Below are 21,097 nucleotides of genomic sequence, written 5' to 3'. Positions count from 1 at the left end.
GGTAGTCCGCTGGCTGGCGGGCAGTCCGCTGGCTGGCGGGCAGTCCGCTCGCTGGGGGGCAGTCCGCTCCATGTCGGGCAGTCTGCTCACTGGAGGTCAGTCCGCTCCCTGGCGGGCAGACCGCTCCCTGGCGGGCAGTCCACTCACCGGAGGTCAGTCCATTCCCTGGCGGGCAGTCCGCTGCCTGGCGGGCAGTCTGCTGGCTGGCGGGCAGTTCGCTGGCTGGCGGGCAGTCCGTTCCCTGGAGGGCAGTCCGCTCGCTGGAGGGCAGTCCGCTCCCTGGAGGGCAGTCCGCTCACTGGAGTTCAGTCCGCTTCCTGGCGGGCAGACCGCTTCCTGAAGGGGAGTCCGCTCCCTGGCAGAAAGTCCGCTCCCTGGAGGGCGGTCCGCTCCCTGGAGGGCGGTCCGCTCCCTGGAGGGCAATCCGCTCCCTGGAGGGCGGTCCACTCGCTGGAGGGCGGTCCGCTCCCTGGCGGGCAGTCCGCTGGCCGGCGGGCAATCCGCTGGCCGGCGGGCAGTCCGCTGGCCGGCGGGCAGTCCGCTTCCTGGCGGGCAGTCCGCTCCCTGGCGGGCAGTCCGCTCCTGAAGGGCAGTCCGCTCCTGAAGGGCAGTCCGCTCCCTGAAGGGCAGTCCGCTTCCTGGAGGGCAGTCCGCTCCCTGGAGGGCAGTCCTTTCCCTGGCGGGCAGTCCGCTGGCCGGCGGTCAGTCCGCTGGCCGGCGGGCAGTCCGCTGGCCGGCGGGCAGTCCGCTGGCCGGCGGGAAGTCCGCTGGCCGGCGGGCAGTCCGCTGGCCGGCGGGGCAGTCCGCTCCCTGGCGGGGCAGTCCGCTCCCTGGCGGGGCAGTCCGCTCCCTGGCGGGGCAGTCCGCTCCCTGGCGGGGCAGTCCGCTCCCTGGCGGGGCAGTCCGCTCCCTGGCGGGGCAGTCCGCTCCCTGGCGGGACTGTCCGCTCGCTGGCGGGCCTGTCCGCTCGCTGGCGGGCCTGTCCGCTCGCTGGCGGGCCTGTCCGCTCGCTGGCGGGCCTGTCCTCTAGCTGGCGAGGCAGTCAGCTTCCTGGTGGGCAGTCAGCTTTCTGCCGGGCAGTCCGCCCTCTGGCGGGCAGTCCGCTCCCTGGAGAGCAGTCCGCTCCCTGGCGGGCAGTCCGCTCCCTGGCGGGCAGTCCGCTCCCTGGCGGGCAGTCCGCTCGCTGGCGGGCAGTCCGCTCCCTGGCGGGCAGTCCGCTCGCTGGCGGGCAGTCCGCTCCCTGGCGGGCAGTCCGCTCCCTGGCGGGCAGTCCGCTCCCTGGCGGGCAGTCCGCTCCCTGGCGGGCAGTCCGCTCCCTGACGGGCAGTACGCTGGCTGGCGGGCAGTCCGCTGGCTGGCGGGCAGTCCGCTCGCTGGGGGGCAGTCCGCTCCCTGACGGGCAGTACGCTGATTGGCGGGCAGTCCGCTGGCTGGCGGGCAGTCCGCTGGCTGGCGGGCAGTCCGCTCGCTGGGGGGCAGTCCGCTCCATGTCGGGCAGTCTGCTCACTGGAGGTCAGTCCGCTCCCTGGCGGGCAGACCGCTCCCTGGCGGGCAGTCCGCTCACTGGAGGTCAGTCCATTCCCTGGCGGGCAGTCCGCTGCCTGGCGGGCAGTCTGCTGGCTGGCGGGCAGTTCGCTGGCTGGCGGGCAGTCCGTTCCCTGGAGGGCAGTCCGCTCGCTGGAGGGCAGTCCGCTCCCTGGAGGGCAGTCCGCTCACTGGAGTTCAGTCCGCTTCCTGGCGGGCAGACCGCTTCCTGAAGGGGAGTCCGCTCCATGGCGGGCAGTCCGCTCCCTGGCAGAAAGTCCGCTCTCCCTGGCGGGCAGTCCGCTCACTGGAGGTCAGTCCGCTCCCTGGCGGGCAGTCCGCTCGCTGGCGGGCATTCCGCTCCCTGGCGGGCAGTCCGCTCCCTGGCGGGCAGTCCACTCCCTGGCGGGCAGTCCGCTCCCTGGCGGGCAGTCCGCTCCCTGGCGGGCAGTCCGCTCCCTGGCGGGCATTCCGCTCCCCGGCGGACAGTCCGCTTCCTGGCGGGCAGTCCCCTCCCTGGCGGGCAGTCCCCTCCCTGGCGGGCAGTCCGCTCGCTGGCGGGCAGTCCGCTGGCTGGCGGGCAGTCCGCTGGCTGGCGGGCAGTCCGCTCCCTGGAGGGCAGTCCGCTCCCTGGAGGGCAGTCCGCTCTCTGGCGGGCAGTCCGCTCCCTGGCGGGCAGTCCGCTCTCTGGCGGGCAGTCCGCTCCCTGGAGGGCGGTCCGCTCCCTGGAGGGCAGTCCCCTCCCTGGCGGGCAGTCCGCTGGCTGGCGGGCAGTCCGCTCTCTGGAGGGCAGTCCGCTCCCTGGAGGGCAGTCCGCTCTCTGGCGGGCAGTCCGCTCTCTGGCGGGCAGTCCGCTCCCTGGAGGGCGGTCCGCTCCCTGGAGGGCAGTCCCCTCCCTGGCGGGCAGTCCGCTGGCTGGCGGGCAGTCCGCTCCCTGGAGGGCAGTCCGCTCCCTGGAGGGCAGTCCGCTCTCTAGAGGGCAGTCCCCTCCTTGGAGGGCAGTCCGCTCCCTGGCGGGCAGCCCGCTCCCTGGCGGGCATCCCGCTCCCTGGCGGGCATCCCGCTCCCTGGCGGGCAACCCGCTCCCTGGCGGGCAACCCGCTCCCTGGCGGGCAACCCGCTCCCTGGCGGGCATCCCGCTCCCTGGCGGGCATCCCGCTCCCTGGCGGGCATCCCGCTCCCTGGCGGTTAACCCGCTCCCTGGCGGGCATCCCGCTCCCTCTCGGGCATCCCGCTCCCTGGCGGGCTGACCGCTCCCTGGCGGGCATCCCGCTCCCTGGCGGTTAACCCGCTCCCTGGCGGGCATCCCGCTCCCTCTCGGGCATCCCGCTCCCTGGCGGGCTGACCGCTCCCTGGCGGGCATCCCGCTTCCTGGCGGGCAGCCCGCTCCCTGGCCGGCAACCCGCTCCCTGGCGGGCATCCCGCTCCCTGGCGGGCATCCCGCTCCCTGGCGGGCATCCCGCTCCCTGGCGGGCTGACCGCTCCCTGGCGGGCTGACCGCTCCCTGGCGGGGGGCAGTCCTCCTGCAGACCAAAACAAGATGGCTTCATATTATCTGGCGATATAAATATACCTTGGCATTATTGGTAGTTTTTAGTCTCCCTTTATTTTCCGTGGAGGAAGGATTGTTCGTTTTTTTTTTTTGCCCTCACCAGAATCGAAACGCGGACACCATGATACAAGTGCTTTTTTTTAAATATATATTATTAAAATGTGATTATAGCTTTGTATATAAGATTTGTTCTTTTTTTATAATAATTATGTATTTTCAATATGTATTTCCTGGCGCCAAAACCCAAGTTTGCGTAACATTTTTATTAATGTTTTATTAACTACTTTTTATCAATTTAAAAATTTCCCCGAATTTATAGCATAAAAATACAAATTTTCAAATATTTGGCAATAAATCAAATGCAACATTTACGTCATAGTTCATGGTGGTTGCCGTGGCATCCTAATTGTAAGTGCAAAAAATCGGTGGCTTGAGAGAGGCTTTTTGCAGGGGGAATAAAAGCCGCTTTACGGAACTTTTAAGACACTTGCATTTTTGAGGACTAAGAACGGGAAATTTTCTTATGAAATCGGTAATGTTTCTCATGAAATAGGAACTTTTTATTTTTCAAAATTTTTGAGATATTTTGGTGAAATTTTTTTAAACGAACTTTTTTTGGCGGTTATAAGACTATTTTTATAAATTGGGACTAATTTTGGCAAATGTTTGGTTATTTTTGGCAAATTATGGCCAATTTTGAAAATCAAGGTCATCTACGAAAGCCGCCATACGTCACAATCGAATATGGTGTCGACATGTAGCAAACCAAAAAAATTATCATTTTGTTAGCTAACTGTTAAGTTATTGTTCTAATTTATATATTTTTTTTAAGTTTTAGACATTTTTAATAGCCAATTTGCAAATAACCCTTAATTTCTGAATAAAGGCCGTCGCATTACCTTGACCGAAGATATGACGACGGAATGTGTACTCACCCAAGATGTTATATCAGCCGTGCCAAGCGTGCCGGAGTTCGTTACAAGGCTTCGTGCTGTACGCGGAGCTGCCCGAGATTCCGTTAGCTGCTCGGGTTTCGACTCCCCGGGCCGCACGCACGCACGCACGCACGCACGCACGCACGCCACTGGCGCTGCCTTCGCGTGACGTCACTGCGGTCGCGCCATGCAACCACGTTTAACAAACATAAACTAAATATTGAGCAAACTAATACCAGAAGCACTTTAAAAAAAAAAGAGCGCCCGTAACTAAGTACACGTGATAGAAGTGAAACTGCTTTGGCAATTCAAACCTCTAATCGTAAGTATATCGTAAGACGAGAGAGAGAGACAGACAGAGACAGAGAGAGACACAGAGACAGAGACAGAGACAAAGAGAGAGAGACAGACAGAGACAAAGAGAGAGAGACAGAGAGAGAGACAGAGAGAGAGACAGAGAGAGAGACAGAGAGAGAGACAGAGAGAGACAGAGAGAGACAGAGACAGAGAGAGACAGAGAGAGACAGAGAGAGAGAGAGACAGAGAGAGAGAGAGACAGAGAGAGAGTGAGACAGAGAGAGAGTGAGACAGAGAGAGAGTGAGACAGAGAGAGAGAGACAGAGAGAGAGAGACAGAGAGAGACAGAGAGAGAGACAGAGAGAGAGACAGAGAGAGAGACAGAGAGAGAGACAGAGAGAGAGACAGAGACAGAGAGAGACAGAGAGAGAGACAGAGAGAGAGACAGAGAGAGAGACAGAGAGAGAGACAGAGAGAGAGACAGAGAGAGAGACAGAGAGAGAGACAGAGAGAGAGACAGAGAGAGAGACAGAGAGAGAGAAAGAGAGAGAGACAGAGAGAGAGAGACAGAGAGAGACAGAGAGAGAGACAGAGAGTTAGACAGAGAGAGAGACAGAGAGACAGAGAGACACAGAGACAGAGAGACAGAGAGAGACAGAGAGAAGACAATTTTCTAAATAAACATGAATTAACAAAATTATGACCCATTTCAAAATAACTTCTCAGGATATCAACAATTACTGATCACCATAAAGAAGAACTGTGCGTATTACTATTTCTTCAAACGATTCTGCCATTTTGTAGCACGCCAAATCTCTGAACGAAATATTAAATTACTAACATGTAGCTCTATCTATGCGGGAAATACACGGTCTGTCTCAACAGCGCTCTCTGCGCTGCTGGTTGAACAAGGAGGAATGCGAGAGCGCTAGTAACAAATATAAAATTCAAGGCATTCACAGCTCACTGTATAGGATATCTATATGTATTTTCTGAAACAATCCCATGTGCACACACACTGTCTTATTCTTTCGTTCATCTGTCTATCTGGGTTCTATTTTTTTTTTTTTTTGCGTGGGGGTTAAATCATTGCACAAAAAGAACGGAAACGAGCCTAGCGTCGTATATAGCATAGTTCTCTCTTTATATATCATTGACCACCTATTCTCTAACTTGTTCGCATTAGAAACGTTTTAATTATGCTCAAATAAATTTCACTTCAATAACAGGCAACTGAAAATTTCGTTAAAATAATTAACCTATTATCAAAAAGAAATAAAATTTTAACAAATATAAAATTTTAATGATTTCAAATAAATAAAAAAGCATTTATCAACTTTAAATAATCAAATAGTAAAATGTATATAAAGGAGTAAGGGCATGCATATTTCGCGAAAATGTTCCGAGAAATACGGGAAGTTTAAACACCGTAACATCGTCTGAGTTTCTCTCAGGCAGATGTCAATTGTTGCAACACCAGTCACTAAATGCCCGGAAATTTCGCGGATTCGTCTGACCTCAGGGTAAAATTCAAAGTCATAGATTTGCTCAACCCATGTTTGCTTGCCCATTGGTTGGTTTCTTGGCTCTAACCTTTTTATCCTTCTTAATTGGCACTATCTGATTAGCTTACTTCTCTCCTAGCTGGACATGGTTTGTTCACTGTCGCAGTGTCCAAATAACTGCGGTCCGATCATGAACACATTGCGAGAGTGTTAAGTTTTGCATTCTAACTTGTGACTAAATGAACGCGCGAAATTTCCGCATCTCTATCAATCACAGTGATTCAGTGCGGCAGCAAACGCGTCCTGAGTACGTCGGTACAATATAGACAGCCGCCAATCACAAAGGATAACCCGCTGGTGCGGGTATATACCCTGTTGCAGTCTAATAGACGTTCAGACTTTTTTTTCCGCGAAAAATGCCTGCCCCTAGTAAGGAGTAGCGATAGAGAAAATACTATTTAGTTATAATGACGCAAGTAGTACGACGAATAAGTCTAATTTGTTTAATCAAAAATAAGATGAGAAGTGAAGATATATTAGATTTATATAAATGAGAGTAACGTAAGAAAATATATAAATTGAAAACAAGCAATTCTTTAACAAAGTATAAAACACGAACTGAAGTCGTTCTCGATATTTCACGTATTGCGTTTATGACAGCTCAATACGTTTGCCCTCAAACACTCTAACTCTATGTTATTGAGTTATCTGACGGCAGGCTATCCTGCCAATGTATCTTCGCTCTGATAAATCGGCAATCAACCTGCGTGGCACTTTATTGCGAGATCAGGAAGAGGAAACATTAGTCAACATTAATTTTCTTCCACCCCCCCCCCCCCCCTTCACCACCTTTTTCCTTTTCCCTCCAACGTCTAAAGAAAGAATTTCATTCATTCAGCAAGGTTTATGTTGCAATCTGTTTCTCATTTTAAAACCTGTTCATCGATGTTTATTTATTTGAATAGAAGTAACTTTATAATGAAAGCTTTGAGACTTGGGTGATAAACCATGACGGTACTTTCAGGTTTACAAAATAGCTATTCTGAATATTTTGGCCTAGTTGTCAAGGTAGTACGAAAGCACACAAAGCTAAAAAAAAAAAAAAATAGTGGTTTGACATATTTTATTTATGATGTAAAAATTATGATGATAGTAGTATACGAATGTATGTTCTGGAACACGGCTTCTGGCTGTGGAGCGTGTGGGCACGTCCGCCATCTTTGATTGTGACGTCACGGCGGCCATCTTGTATGACCTTGACCTTTGACCTTGACCTTGAATTTGATCCTCAAAAATCGCCAAAATTTGCCAAAATTGGGCAAAAATTGTCCAAAATTCCTCAAAATTCGCCAAAATTTCCATTTCTGTGGAAAAAATTCCGCCAAAAAATCTCAAAAAATTCCACAATTCAAAAATCAGGATTTCGAAAATCCTCAAAAGTCGTTTTACCCTAGAAAGAACCCAAATTCCTAAAAGCGGCTTAAAACTCCTAAGAGCTAGCCGCTCTAAGCCGTCGAGGTCATGTCCTTGAAAATTAGGATGCCATGGCAGCCATATTGGATGATGACGTCACCGTTGCAATTTTCGTTACGGCCGCCATCTTTAACTTTTTTATTTATTATCCGATTTTAATGAAAAAAATTTAAAAAATTATAAAAAAAAATTAAATAATAAAACTTTAATAAAATATTTAAAAAAAAACATACATTTACGACACGGAGTTCGGAGTCCTCGGTTCGAACCCGACGAGCGCAAAAAAAAAATAAAAATGGTGACCGATCCTTCCCCCCGTGGTGACTTTTGGCAGACTGACTCCCACCACTTTTCTTAAAGCATATATATCGTCTCCCAGTATGACGTCATGTCCGACATCTTGTCTTCGTTGCTGGAGACCACCATCTTGTATTCGTCGGCGAGAGTGCGCTGATAACATGTTAGTTTAGTTCTTATCCGCTAGAGTGCAGTAATCATTTATTACTGTGACACCTGCCATCTTGAAATTCGGCCGCCATCTTGGAAATCCGTAATTATTTAGCTAGGAATTCGGGAAAAGTTCCAAAACTCATTAAATAAATAGCTCATTAATTTACATATTGATTCGATCCGCTCCTGTCCTTGGTTCGATACCCGATCGATGCAATAATGTTTAATTTTATGTAAAAAATAATAATTGCAATAAACCATGTTCATCATATATTTAAAGAACCTCTAAATCCTCTACGACCACCATCCTATCAGACATCAAGACCACCATATTGGAAATTCGTAATTTTAATGCTAGAGATTCGGGAAAAAATTCAAAATTCATTTAATAAATTTGTAATCTATATACTGATTGATTAAATCGACTAAGGTCCTTGGTTCGATCCCTGGCCGATACAAATCAACTTTAATTTTAAAAAAGTACCAGAAAAGTGTAAGGTTCGAGAAATAAAACACCTCAAAGTCTTTTACAAACATAATATTTATTACACAATTTCTATCCTACTACAGTATCACTTGCGAAAGCTAGCAATCTTATAAACATTTAGCCCTGCATAGACGTGCATCGACTACTTCTTAGCTCCAAATGGCTACAAATGCTTAAAAAGGCTCCAAATGCTCCAACAGCTCCAAAAAAAGGCTCCAAATGCTCCAATAACCACCAAATGCTTAACACAGCTCCAAATGGCTCCAAATGCTCGAAACGGCCTCCAAATGCTTGACAACCTCCAAATGCTTGACTGCTCCAAACGGCTCCAAATGCTCCAAATGTCTCCAAATTGCTTCAAATGCTCCAAACGGCTCCAAATGCTCCAAATTGCTCCAAATGTTCCAAACGGCTCCAAATGCTCCAAATGCTCCAAATGCTCCAAACAGCTCCAAATGCTCCAAACGGCTCCAAAAGCTCCAAATGTCTCCAAATGCTCCAAACGGCTCCAAATGCTCCAAATGTCTCCAAAAGGCTCCAAATGCTCCAAACGGCTCCAAATGCTCCAAATTGCTCCAAATGCTCCAAATGGCTCCAAATGCTCCAAACGGCTCCAAATGTCTCCAAAAGGCTCCAAATGCTCCAAACGGCTCCAAATGCTCCAAATGCTCCAAATGTCTCCAAAAGGCTCCAAATGCTTCAAAAGGCTCCAATTGCTCCAAACGGCCTTCAAATGCTCCAAATGGCTCCAAATGCTCCAAATGGCTCCAAATGCTCCAAATGGCTCCAAATGCTCCAAATGGCTCCAACAGCTCCAAAAGGCTCCAAATGCTTCAAAAGGCTCCAATTGTTCCAAGAGCTCCATCTTCAATTGATTCCAACTGATTCCAATTACTTTTCTTATCGAAGTTGGCATGGTTACTAACATGTCTTTATTAGTATACATTTTGACTGGCAGTGGTAACGTATTTTGCACCTTTAAGTTATAAGTTTTATTTAGAAATCAGATTTCGATAAATGGTAGATACCATTTGGAAAGAAAATATATTAATTTATCTTCAAGTTTATACACATTTAATTTAAGCCATTATTGTATGTAGCCAGCTTCCCTCAGTTCTTTGAGTATGAAGGATATTTCTTTAATGTTCGAATAGTTTCCTGCACAAAGCGATCCATGTAGTAGTCGTAGCCTGTCAACCAATATGTTAGGATCTTCCCATGAGGTATAATCAAACTCTTCTGCTGCGTTCATCATCCTTGCATGTTTATAATAAATATTATTATCTCTGGTGTCTATCGTTTTAACACCAACCTCAAGGTCACTTTCGTCATCGTGACAGTGATTATCACAAGTTTGATCAGGATAATTTATTTTATTACGACGTTTCCATCGTTTTGGTCTCAAACCACCATCACAGTCTTCGCTCTTACATGCTTTTGGTGCTTCAGCACAGTACTCAATCATGTCAGCCTTAGATGTGTCAGCACAGTCTTCGTTCACGACAGCTTCTGATGTGTCACCACAGTCTTCAATCATGTCAGCACCACAAACTTGATCAGGATAATTTATTTTATTACGTCGTTTCCATCGTTTTGGTCTCAGACCGCCATCACAGTCTTCGATCTTGCCTGCTTTAGGTGCTTCAGTACAGTACTCAATCATGTCAGCCTTAGATGTGTCAGCACAGTCTTCGTTCACGCCAGCTTCTGATGTGTCACCACAGTCTTCAATCATGTCAGCACCACAAACTTGATCAGGATAATTTATTTTATTACGTCGTTTCCGTCGTTTTGGTCTCAGACCGCCATCACAGTCTTCGATCTTACCTGCTTTAGGTGCTTCAGTACAGTACTCAATCATGTCAGCCTCAGATGTGTCACCACAATCTTCAATCATGCACGCTTCAGATGATTCATCATAGTCTTCGACCTTGTAAGCTTCAGATGGTTCTCCATCTTTCTCATTTTCATGGAGACGACTAGATATTGGAGTAAATATATTTTCATTTCTAATGTGGTTACAACTTCCTTCGTTTGTTTTAGATTTTAAATTATTATCTCGATCTAGATCAGTAATTTTAGCATTAGCTTTTTCGCCTTCGTTCCTCTTCCGCGATGTTGTAGCCCAGTCTTCGTTATCTTTATTCATCTTAATTGTACAGGTCTTGTAATGTCTATCCAAGTAATATCTTCTACCAAAGATTTCTGACACTGACTGCAATGAAATGGTTTTTGACAAGGACCCAAATTACACTCGCTTCTCTCATGTCGTTTAGCATTCTTTCTCAAGGTAAACACCTTGCTACAGTATCTACAGTGATGACGTTTCGATACAGCGTCAGATCCTAAATCGGAAATCATATTAGTTACCGAGACTAATGCCAGATGCAAACTAAGAGTTTTAAATTAGATATATTACTTAAATAGAATTTTTTAATTATTTCATCAGCGAGAATTAATTTATCTCATTCAAAGGTACTTTTTGCAAGTAGTTCTGCTTTTCAACAACAGATGTCGCCACATGTTACTTGCAGGTAAATAATATTTAGTTCTTTTATGCGGGATGCGGGATGCTCACTAACGATCGAAATAGAACGATGGCTTCGCTAGACTCCAAGGAGAAGGAAGTTCGTCCATCCTGTTAGTGCTTCTTAGATTTCTCAGAAATTATTTGACTGAGTAATGATAATTTTTTTTTTTAATTTCCGCCTGATAAAAATATTACAAGTAATGATTGAGTAGCAGAAGTTCACTAATTATATGCAACCTTGAATAAAAAATGACATGCTTCATTAAGTAAAAAAATCCTTCATGCAGAGATATATTCCTCATCAGTAACCAGAAGCACTCGGAGAAAACCATCAGATGTATAGTCAGGAATAATCAGAAGCACCCAGTGAAAACCATCAAAATATTGTCAAGAATAATCAGGAGCACACGGAGAAATCCATCTAAATATTGTCAAGAATAATCAGGAGCACACGGAGAAATCCACCATAATACTGTCAAGAATAAACGGGAGCACACGGAGAAAACCGCCATAATATTGACAAGAATAATCGGAAGCACACGGAGAAAACCGCCACAAGTTTTCTTTGATATCATAAAATTTCAGGAAAAAATAATAAAAAATAAAAATAAATTAATAAAAAATTTAAAAAAATAAAATAAAAAATACATAAAATTCTGGCTTGTACTAGAACTATATCTTTGCTCAACAATGAGAAGTTCACAAGCTAGCAGAATCTGTTTATGTATTTTTTATTTTATTTTTTTAAATTTTTTATTAATTTATTTTTATTTTTTATTATTTTTTCCTGAAATTTTATGATATCAAAGAAAACTTGTGGCGGTTTTCTCCGTGTGCTTCCGATTATTCTTGTCAATATTATGGCGGTTTTCTCCGTGTGCTCCCGTTTATTCTTGACAGTATTATGGTGGATTTCTCCGTGTGCTCCTGATTATTCTTGACAATATTTAGATGGATTTCTCCGTGTGCTCCTGATTATTCTTGACAATATTTTGATGGTTTTCACTGGGTGCTTCTGATTATTCCTGACTATACATCTGATGGTTTTCTCCGAGTGCTTCTGGTTACTGATGAGGAATATATCTCTGCATGAAGGATTTTTTTACTTAATGAAGCATGTCATTTTTTATTCAAGGTTGCATATAATTAGTGAACTTCTGCTACTCAATCATTACTTGTAATATTTTTATCAGGCGGAAATTAAAAAAAAAAAATTATCATTACTCAGTCAAATAATTTCTGAGAAATCTAAGAAGCACTAACAGGATGGACGAACTTCCTTCTCCTTGGAGTCTAGCGAAGCCATCGTTCTATTTCGATCGTTAGTGAGCATCCCGCATCCCGCATAAAAGAACTAAATATTATTTACCTGCAAGTAACATGTGGCGACATCTGTTGTTGAAAAGCAGAACTACTTGCAAAAAGTACCTTTGAATGAGATAAATTAATTCTCGCTGATGAAATAATTAAAAAATTCTATTTAAGTAATATATCTAATTTAAAACTCTTAGTTTGCATCTGGCATTAGTCTCGGTAACTAATATGAATTCCGATTTAGGATCTGACGCTGTATCGAAACGTCATCACTGTAGATACTGTAGCAAGGTGTTTACCTTGAGAAAGAATGCTAAACGACATGAGAGAAGCGAGTGTAATTTGGGTCCTTGTCAAAAACCATTTCATTGCAGTCAGTGTCAGAAATCTTTGGTAGAAGATATTACTTGGATAGACATTACAAGACCTGTACAATTAAGATGAATAAAGATAACGAAGACTGGGCTACAACATCGCGGAAGAGGAACGAAGGCGAAAAAGCTAATGCTAAAATTACTGATCTAGATCGAGATAATAATTTAAAATCTAAAACAAACGAAGGAAGTTGTAACCACATTAGAAATGAAAATATATTTACTCCAATATCTAGTCGTCTCCATGAAAATGAGAAAGATGGAGAACCATCTGAAGCTTACAAGGTCGAAGACTATGATGAATCATCTGAAGCGTGCATGATTGAAGATTGTGGTGACACATCTGAGGCTGACATGATTGAGTACTGTACTGAAGCACCTAAAGCAGGTAAGATCGAAGACTGTGATGGCGGTCTGAGACCAAAACGACGGAAACGACGTAATAAAATAAATTATCCTGATCAAGTTTGTGGTGCTGACATGATTGAAGACTGTGGTGACACATCAGAAGCTGGCGTGAACGAAGACTGTGCTGACACATCTAAGGCTGACATGATTGAGTACTGTACTGAAGCACCTAAAGCAGGCAAGATCGAAGACTGTGATGGCGGTCTGAGACCAAAACGATGGAAACGACGTAATAAAATAAATTATCCTGATCAAGTTTGTGGTGCTGACATGATTGAAAACTGTGGTGACACATCAGAAGCTGTCGTGAACGAAGACTGTGCTGACACATCTAAGGCTGACATGATTGAGTACTGTGCTGAAGCACCAAAAGCATGTAAGAGCGAAGACTGTGATGGTGGTTTGAGACCAAAACGATGGAAACGTCGTAATAAAATAAATTATCCTGATCAAGCTTGTGATAATCACTGTCACGATGACGAAAGTGACCTTGAGGTTGGTGTTAAAACGATAGACACCAGAGATAATAATATTTATTATAAACATGCAAGGATGATGAACGCAGCAGAAGAGTTTGATTATACCTCATGGGAAGATCCTAACATATTGGTTGACAGGCTACGACTACTACATGGATCGCTTTGTGCAGGAAACTATTCGAACATTAAAGAAATATCCTTCATACTCAAAGAACTGAGGGAAGCTGGCTACATACAATAATGGCTTAAATTAAATGTGTATAAACTTGAAGATAAATTAATATATTTTCTTTCCAAATGGTATCTACCATTTATCGAAATCTGATTTCTAAATAAAACTTATAACTTAAAGGTGCAAAATACGTTACCACTGCCAGTCAAAATGTATACTAATAAAGACATGTTAGTAACCATGCCAACTTCGATAAGAAAAGTAATTGGAATCAGTTGGAATCAATTGAAGATGGAGCTCTTGGAACAATTGGAGCCTTTTGAAGCATTTGGAGCCTTTTGGAGCTGTTGGAGCCATTTGGAGCATTTGGAGCCATTTGGAGCATTTGGAGCCATTTGGAGCATTTGGAGCCATTTGGAGCATTTGAAGGCCGTTTGGAGCAATTGGAGCCTTTTGAAGCATTTGGAGCCTTTTGGAGACATTTGGAGCATTTGGAGCCGTTTGGAGCATTTGGAGCCTTTTGGAGACATTTGGAGCCGTTTGGAGCATTTGGAGCCGTTTGGAGCATTTGGAGCAATTTGGAGCATTTGGAGACATTTGGAGCTTTTGGAGCCGTTTGGAGCATTTGGAGCTGTTTGGAGCATTTGGAGCATTTGGAGCATTTGGAGCCGTTTGGAACATTTGGAGCAATTTGGAGCATTTGGAGCCGTTTGGAGCATTTGAAGCAATTTGGAGACATTTGGAGCATTTGGAGCCGTTTGGAGCAGTCAAGCATTTGGAGGTTGTCAAGCATTTGGAGGCCGTTTCGAGCATTTGGAGCCATTTGGAGCTGTGTTAAGCATTTGGTGGTTATTGGAGCATTTGGAGCCTTTTTTTGGAGCTGTTGGAGCATTTGGAGCCTTTTTAAGCATTTGTAGCCATTTGGAGCTAAGAAGTAGTCGATGCACGTCTATGCAGGGCTAAATGTTTATAAGATTGCTAGCTTTCGCAAGTGATACTGTAGTAGGATAGAAATTGTGTAATAAATATTATGTTTGTAAAAGACTTTGAGGTGTTTTATTTCTCGAACCTTACACTTTTCTGGTACTTTTTTAAAATTAAAGTTGATTTGTATCGGCCAGGGATCGAACCAAGGACCTTAGTCGATTTAATCAATCAGTATATAGATTACAAATTTATTAAATGAATTTTGAATTTTTTCCCGAATCTCTAGCATTAAAATTACGAATTTCCAATATGGTGGTCTTGATGTCTGATAGGATGGTGGTCGTAGAGGATTTAGAGGTTCTTTAAATATATGATGAACATGGTTTATTGCAATTATTATTTTTTACATAAAATTAAACATTATTGCATCAATCGGGTATCGAACCAAGGACAGGAGCGGATCGAATCAATATGTAAATTAATGAGCTATTTATTTAATGAGTTTTGGAACTTTTCCCGAATTCCTAGCTAAATAATTACGGATTTCCAAGATGGCGGCCGAATTTCAAGATGGCAGGTGTCACAGTAATAAATGATTACTGCACTCTAGCGGATAAGAACTAAACTAACATGTTATCAGCGCACTCTCGCCGACGAATACAAGATGGTGGTCTCCAGCAACGAAGACAAGATGTCGGACATGACGTCATACTGGGAGACGATATATATGCTTTAAGAAAAGTGGTGGGAGTCAGTCTGCCAAAAGTCACCACGGGGGGAAGGATCGGTCACCATTTTTATTTTTTTTTTGCGCTCGTCGGGTTCGAACCGAGGACTCCGAACTCCGTGTCGTAAATGTATGTTTTTTTTTAAATATTTTATTAAAGTTTTATTATTTAATTTTTTTTTATAATTTTTTAAATTTTTTTCATTAAAATCGGATAATAAATAAAAAAGTTAAAGATGGCGGCCGTAACGAAAATTGCAACGGTGACGTCATCATCCAATATGGCTGCCATGGCATCCTAATTTTCAAGGACATGACCTCGACGGCTTAGAGCGGCTAGCTCTTAGGAGTTTTAAGCCGCTTTTAGGAATTTGGGTTCTTTCTAGGGTAAAACGACTTTTGAGGATTTTCGAAATCCTGATTTTTGAATTGTGGAATTTTTTGAGATTTTTTGGCGGAATTTTGTTCCACAGAAATGGAAATTTTGGCGAATTTTGAGGAATTTTGGACAATTTTTGCCCAATTTTGGCAAATTTTGGCGATTTTTGAGGATCAAATTCAAGGTCAAGGTCAAAGGTCAAGGTCAAGGTCATACAAGATGGCCGCCGTGACGTCACAATCCAAGATGGCGGACGTGCCCACACGCTCCACAGCCAGAAGCCGTGTTCCAGAACATACATTCGTATACTACTGATGATATTTTAATTTTTTTTTATGTTCGTGGCCCCATGACCTCAACCGACGTCACGACCGCCATATTGGAACTTATTAGAATCCATTTTTTTTAATTGTAAATATCCAAAAAAGTAATAGTAATTTAAATAAAGTAAGATAATTGAACAGTGTCTTACGTCACCGGCTTATAAAGTTCCTGGTTTTATTTCCGGTGGATAAACGTATCGATGATCTCACAGGAAAAAACTTTCGCCACACATTGTTCACCAACAGACGGGGCCCCTGCCACTTTCACCACATAAATACATATGCACAGCTATTTTAACTTTAGGCTACAGCGGCCATATTTACGCCATATTGTATCCTCTTTCTGTCAGGTATAATCTTGCTTCTCGTGGTAAATGCTAGAGGATACTCACCAATTATACTTTATTTACAAGTGCCAGCAATTCCAGGCTGTAAACGGTTAGTACTTTTAATACTGTAAGCGGATGTTTTCATGAAACTGGTGGAAAATAATTGCCTGGAAAAAAATTGGCCGCAAAAAAAATCATGTTTGCTTAACTTTAAGTTTTGGTTGATACAGTAATATTAAAATTAAATATATACTTATGGCAAAGAGTGAAAAATAATTTAGCGAAAGAGCGACTGAAAATACAGAAATGTGTAAGATTATGTTTTTAACTACTGTGTTCTGTACACGTGTTTGACTGATAGGAAGTCGAACCGGAAACTTTTTAAGTTCGTCATGTAAGTGCTTTTTAAATTTAAAAAAAAAAAACGTATTATCTCATTAAATTAAATTTATTTAAATTAAATTTATTTAAATTAAATTTAATATAGCAGGTCAAATGTGTTTTTTTTTTCGTGACGTCATTTAATTTTGCAGACTCTTTGGCACCAGCACCTCTGGAGTGATCACATTATTCTGCTGTTAGAAAACCTTTTTGAGACTCTGTATTAAAATAAAATATGAGGCGCAGTGGTTGAGAGGTTACAACACTCGCCTACCACCAGGGCGAGTTGGAAACGTGGCGGACGTTGGCATGGCATGTGGGTTTTCTCGGGGTGCTCCCTCCTCCCCCCCCCCCCCACCCTGACGACAGGTCTGTCCCTCGGGTAGGGCAGCCGGATCCTGTGAGTGTTAGCCCCATTCCAACCTTGCCTCTAGACGGAAAACTACGTGTCGATCTTCATTTTTCACTACAAATATTACGTTGAATTTATATGGAATTATTGACTAATTCCTAGGTAAACTGTTGCTTTGAGCAAGAGTAATGTACTGAATCACATCTTGAAATAAAATATGTACGTCATGTTTAAATTATTCTAAAAAGCAGAATTAAATTTAGTTATTAAGTTTTTACTTCTTACAAAAAACGTATTCAAAAAATAGTAACTAAGATATAATTTTCATTTGCTTGGTACTTCCGACTTCACCAACTATTTTGATTTTGCAACAAAAGAGAAAATATTTTTAAAAGAAGAAGTATGGATATAATGTATGTATTTTGCGCTTGTGGTAAAACAAAGAGAACGAACTTCTTAGTGAGAAGCCATGAATTTATATATTATGAACATAGTTATAGATCTTTATTTGACTTCCTTTATATAAATAGCAATAACACGTAAAAAAAAAAAAAAAGGCAGCGAAAAGTAACTTGTAATGAATGCTAATATAGTGAAACATCGGTAGGAATTGAAACAGAACACTAGAAAGTGGCGTGAGGTATTAAAAACACAAAATCGGTGATACCGCGCCTTAAAAATATACTCGAAACTTTCTGCACGGCTCGTCAAACTCGAAGGCAACAATGTTCTAGAAATACGAGTTAAGAGTTTACAACTGCGCAATACAGAACGCACTAGAGTGAACTGATCAGAATAAGTGAATGAATGAACTACGTGATTGGTTTAACATCTAGTCGACCGCAGCCCCCTGTAAATGGTTAGGCTTAAGGTTGCCTATACATTACTGGCAGGCCAGAGGATGAACATACCTGCATTAACACACGGATACTGCGAGAATTCACTTTATGTCCAGCTGAGTGTCTAGGTCATAAACACTAGCCATTTGCGTTGTGGAAAAGTTTATTTAAAGGAAGTGACTGCCTTTAACAATTATGATTATCATGAGAAATTAAAATTCATTCCTAATAACCATCATCAGGTCAAGCACCATTGACGCAAAGTTTTATGGTGATGTCATCCCCTGACCACTCCTAACTCCATGTTTGGAAGGCACTGGCATACGTTTTTAGAAAGTATCACATTCAAATTGACTAAATCTTGATGTATGTGTTATTGATGCGATCAGAAGACAAGCGTTATCTTTTGGTAGTGCTGAAGTAAATATAATATATAATGTAAAATAGTTTATAATACATTTAAACTGTATAAAAATATATATACATTAATTAAAATTGTATTTAAAAGTAACATTGACATCTGGAGCCTGATCCTGGTGTATGTTTGGGTCAATGACCGTTACCTAATCGTGAGCTGGACTTGGACTTATAACCTAATATTAAATTCACTCTTACGAACACATATTTCACCATAGAAGTTGTGCATGATTTTAGGACTATGTTCTATCGATGGATTAAAAAAAAAACTGGCATCCTTAAAGCCTAGTATACAACTTATTGATATGCCTAAAGAAAATAGTGCAAAGCTGAGAAATACTTTCCACTGTGAAGTCATTAACGTTCAGTAATAAATTCATGTTTGGGAATGACGAAATATGACCCAGTCATTATACAGTGTAAAGTCATTGTAAAGCTTTTAATGCGTGATCTATATCTTAACAAAGGTAAAATTTAAATAAATAGACACATAAAATTGTTACAGTATAAAAATTATTGAAAAAAAGAAGTTTATTTTTTATTGTTATCTCCCTCTTTGTAAATGTTATCTACAGAACACGTATGGTTATTTTTACTTAACATTATACGGTATAATTTATACCAGTAAAGCCTGTGCATGGAAGTTCAAATTCTATAAGATTTTGAATCTGGTTACATATCGTCAATCTGTTTAAATTTTAATATCCCTATCTTTCAATGACCAGCGTATTTGAGGTGGTTACGCGTGTGTGTTGGGGGGTTGTGTGTGTGTGTTGGTATGTGTGTGTTGGTATGTGTGTAGGTGTGTATGTAGGTGTGTGTAGGTGTGTGTGTAGGTGTGTGTGTGTAGGTGTGTATGTGTGTAGGTGTGTGTAGGTGTGTGTGTGTAGGTGTGTATGTGTGTAGGTGTGTGTAGGTGTGTGTGTGTAGGTGTGTGTGTGTTGGTATGTGTGGTATGTGTGGTATGTGTGTGTAGGTATGTGTGTGTAGGTATGTGTGTGTAGGTGTGTGTGTGTAGGTGTGTGTGTGTTGGTGTGTGTGTGTGTTGGTGTGTGTGTGTGTTGGTGTGTGTGTGTGTTGGTGTGTGTGTGTTGGTGTGTGTGTGTTGGTGTGTGTGTGTTGGTGTGTGTGTGTTGGTGTGTGTGTGTTGGTGTGTGTGTGTGTTGGTGTGTGTGTGTGTTGGTGTGTGTGTGTGTTGGTGTGTGTGTGTGTTGGTGTGTGTGTGTTGGTGTGTGTGTGTGTTGGTGTGTGTGTGTGTTGGTGTGTGTGTGTTGGTGTGTGTGTGTGTTGGTGTGTGTGTGTTGGTGTGTGTGTGTTGGTGTGTATGCGCGCGCGTGCGATGGAACGAGAATGACTTAAAAGTGCGTACATCTCCTTCTAGGAAACTTTTCAGCGAAGTTGCAATTTCCAATCAAACTTGGAACACGTCCTTCGGTCGCAGGCCTCCCAACTTACCTAAAGTACTTCTACTTCCGGCTTTTCCGCGTCGTATCAATCAAACAAGATACAAACGAACACTGTAAAATGGGTAACGTAATTCGGAACAAGCTAGTAAGATTGGACTTTGAAAGTATAAAAACTGTTCAACTTAAAATGATTCTATATTTCATTGGCTTGCTAGTGACAAATGCCCTTGCTATTTTCTTAAAACATTATATCCCAATTTTTCAGGCACTAAAAATTTTTTTTTAGTTTATAAAAAGAGCATAGTATTAAATCATGACAAATAGTAAATTTAAGGCTAACCAAAAACTTAAAAAAAAAAAACATTCCTCATGATTTATTGGTTCCTCAGTATTTGGATTTCATTTAATACTAAAACTTACGAGTTTGTTGTTTTGAAAATACATTAGTATTAATATTATTAACCAAAAGAACTTCGTTCAGCTTCACAAGTACTTAATCCTCTAGTTATTTAAGTATGACTAGTTAGTAGTGTATTATAAAGTAGATCTATTTTTCAAACTAACCATCATTGCCGTATGTCAATATATAAATACATAATTTTTAAGTGTACATTAATAACTATGGAATCTCATTCACAATATAAAGTTTAATGCATAGCCCTAATTTGTAATGTGCGATCTTAAAATATTTTATATTGCAAATTCTGTTTATTTTCTTGCCAAATGTACAGTGATGCACAAACTAAAATTAATTTATTATGAAATAAAAATATGTAAAACCGTAAAAAAAATATAAATTTCAAAGAGTGTAGGCATGCATTATATTTTGCTACACAGTAATTTTGTTTTTGTTAATTTAACAGAAATATTCATGTAGGCTATATATATATTTAAAAAGGTGATTTTATAAGAAAACAACTCCATCACTACAAATAGTGTTCGCATTACGACTGGGTTTGGATTCTTACTCAGGCATTTATGCTTTGAATTGTTCCAGTACCTCCAATAGTTAAATTTATTTGTAATCTGTTCCCTGACTAACTTTCCAGTATATACTGCGCTCATTAACATGCACAATAAAACAAAATAAAGGCCAATTCATTAATATTCGATTATATTTTTCGTGGTTTACAAAAATATGCTTGAATAAAAACATCAATTCAAATAATCAGTTTTCGTAGGAAATACTCAGTATTATCTCGATAAAAGTATTTAGTATATGCAAAATAACCATAGCCATGTGTTGTACAAAGTTACAATATCTTTCTTGTAGTATTAAAATATATCTCTTGGCAAAAGGTTTCTAAAGGAAATCTTTTGTAAAAGTACAGAATTTTTTTTTTCTGTAAGCAACATTACTTTATTGGTTGTTAGCTGCATTCTGCTCCATCGTGACGAAGATGTAGAGAAGTAAATAAATAAAGTTTAAGGTAACGCGAGTTCTAAATCACATTTATGGGGTGTTCTTTTCAGCGAGACATCGGAGATGCCAAGAAACTGAAATTGCTTCCTGGCTC

General features: G+C 42.5%; 1 protein-coding gene across 3 annotated transcripts in view; it reads left to right on the top strand.

The window, feature by feature from the left end:
* Positions 1-21,097, top strand: part of LOC134538386 (uncharacterized) — an 835,281-nt gene that overhangs the window by 784,448 nt on the left and 29,736 nt on the right. The window lies entirely within an intron of this gene.

The sequence above is a fragment of the Bacillus rossius genome, chromosome 13 (assembly GCF_032445375.1).
Source record: "Bacillus rossius redtenbacheri isolate Brsri chromosome 13, Brsri_v3, whole genome shotgun sequence".
NCBI classification, from domain to species: Eukaryota; Metazoa; Arthropoda; class Insecta; order Phasmatodea; family Bacillidae; genus Bacillus; species Bacillus rossius.
Note: the sequence above shows the minus strand (reverse complement) of the source record. Positions and strands in the feature narration are given on the sequence as shown.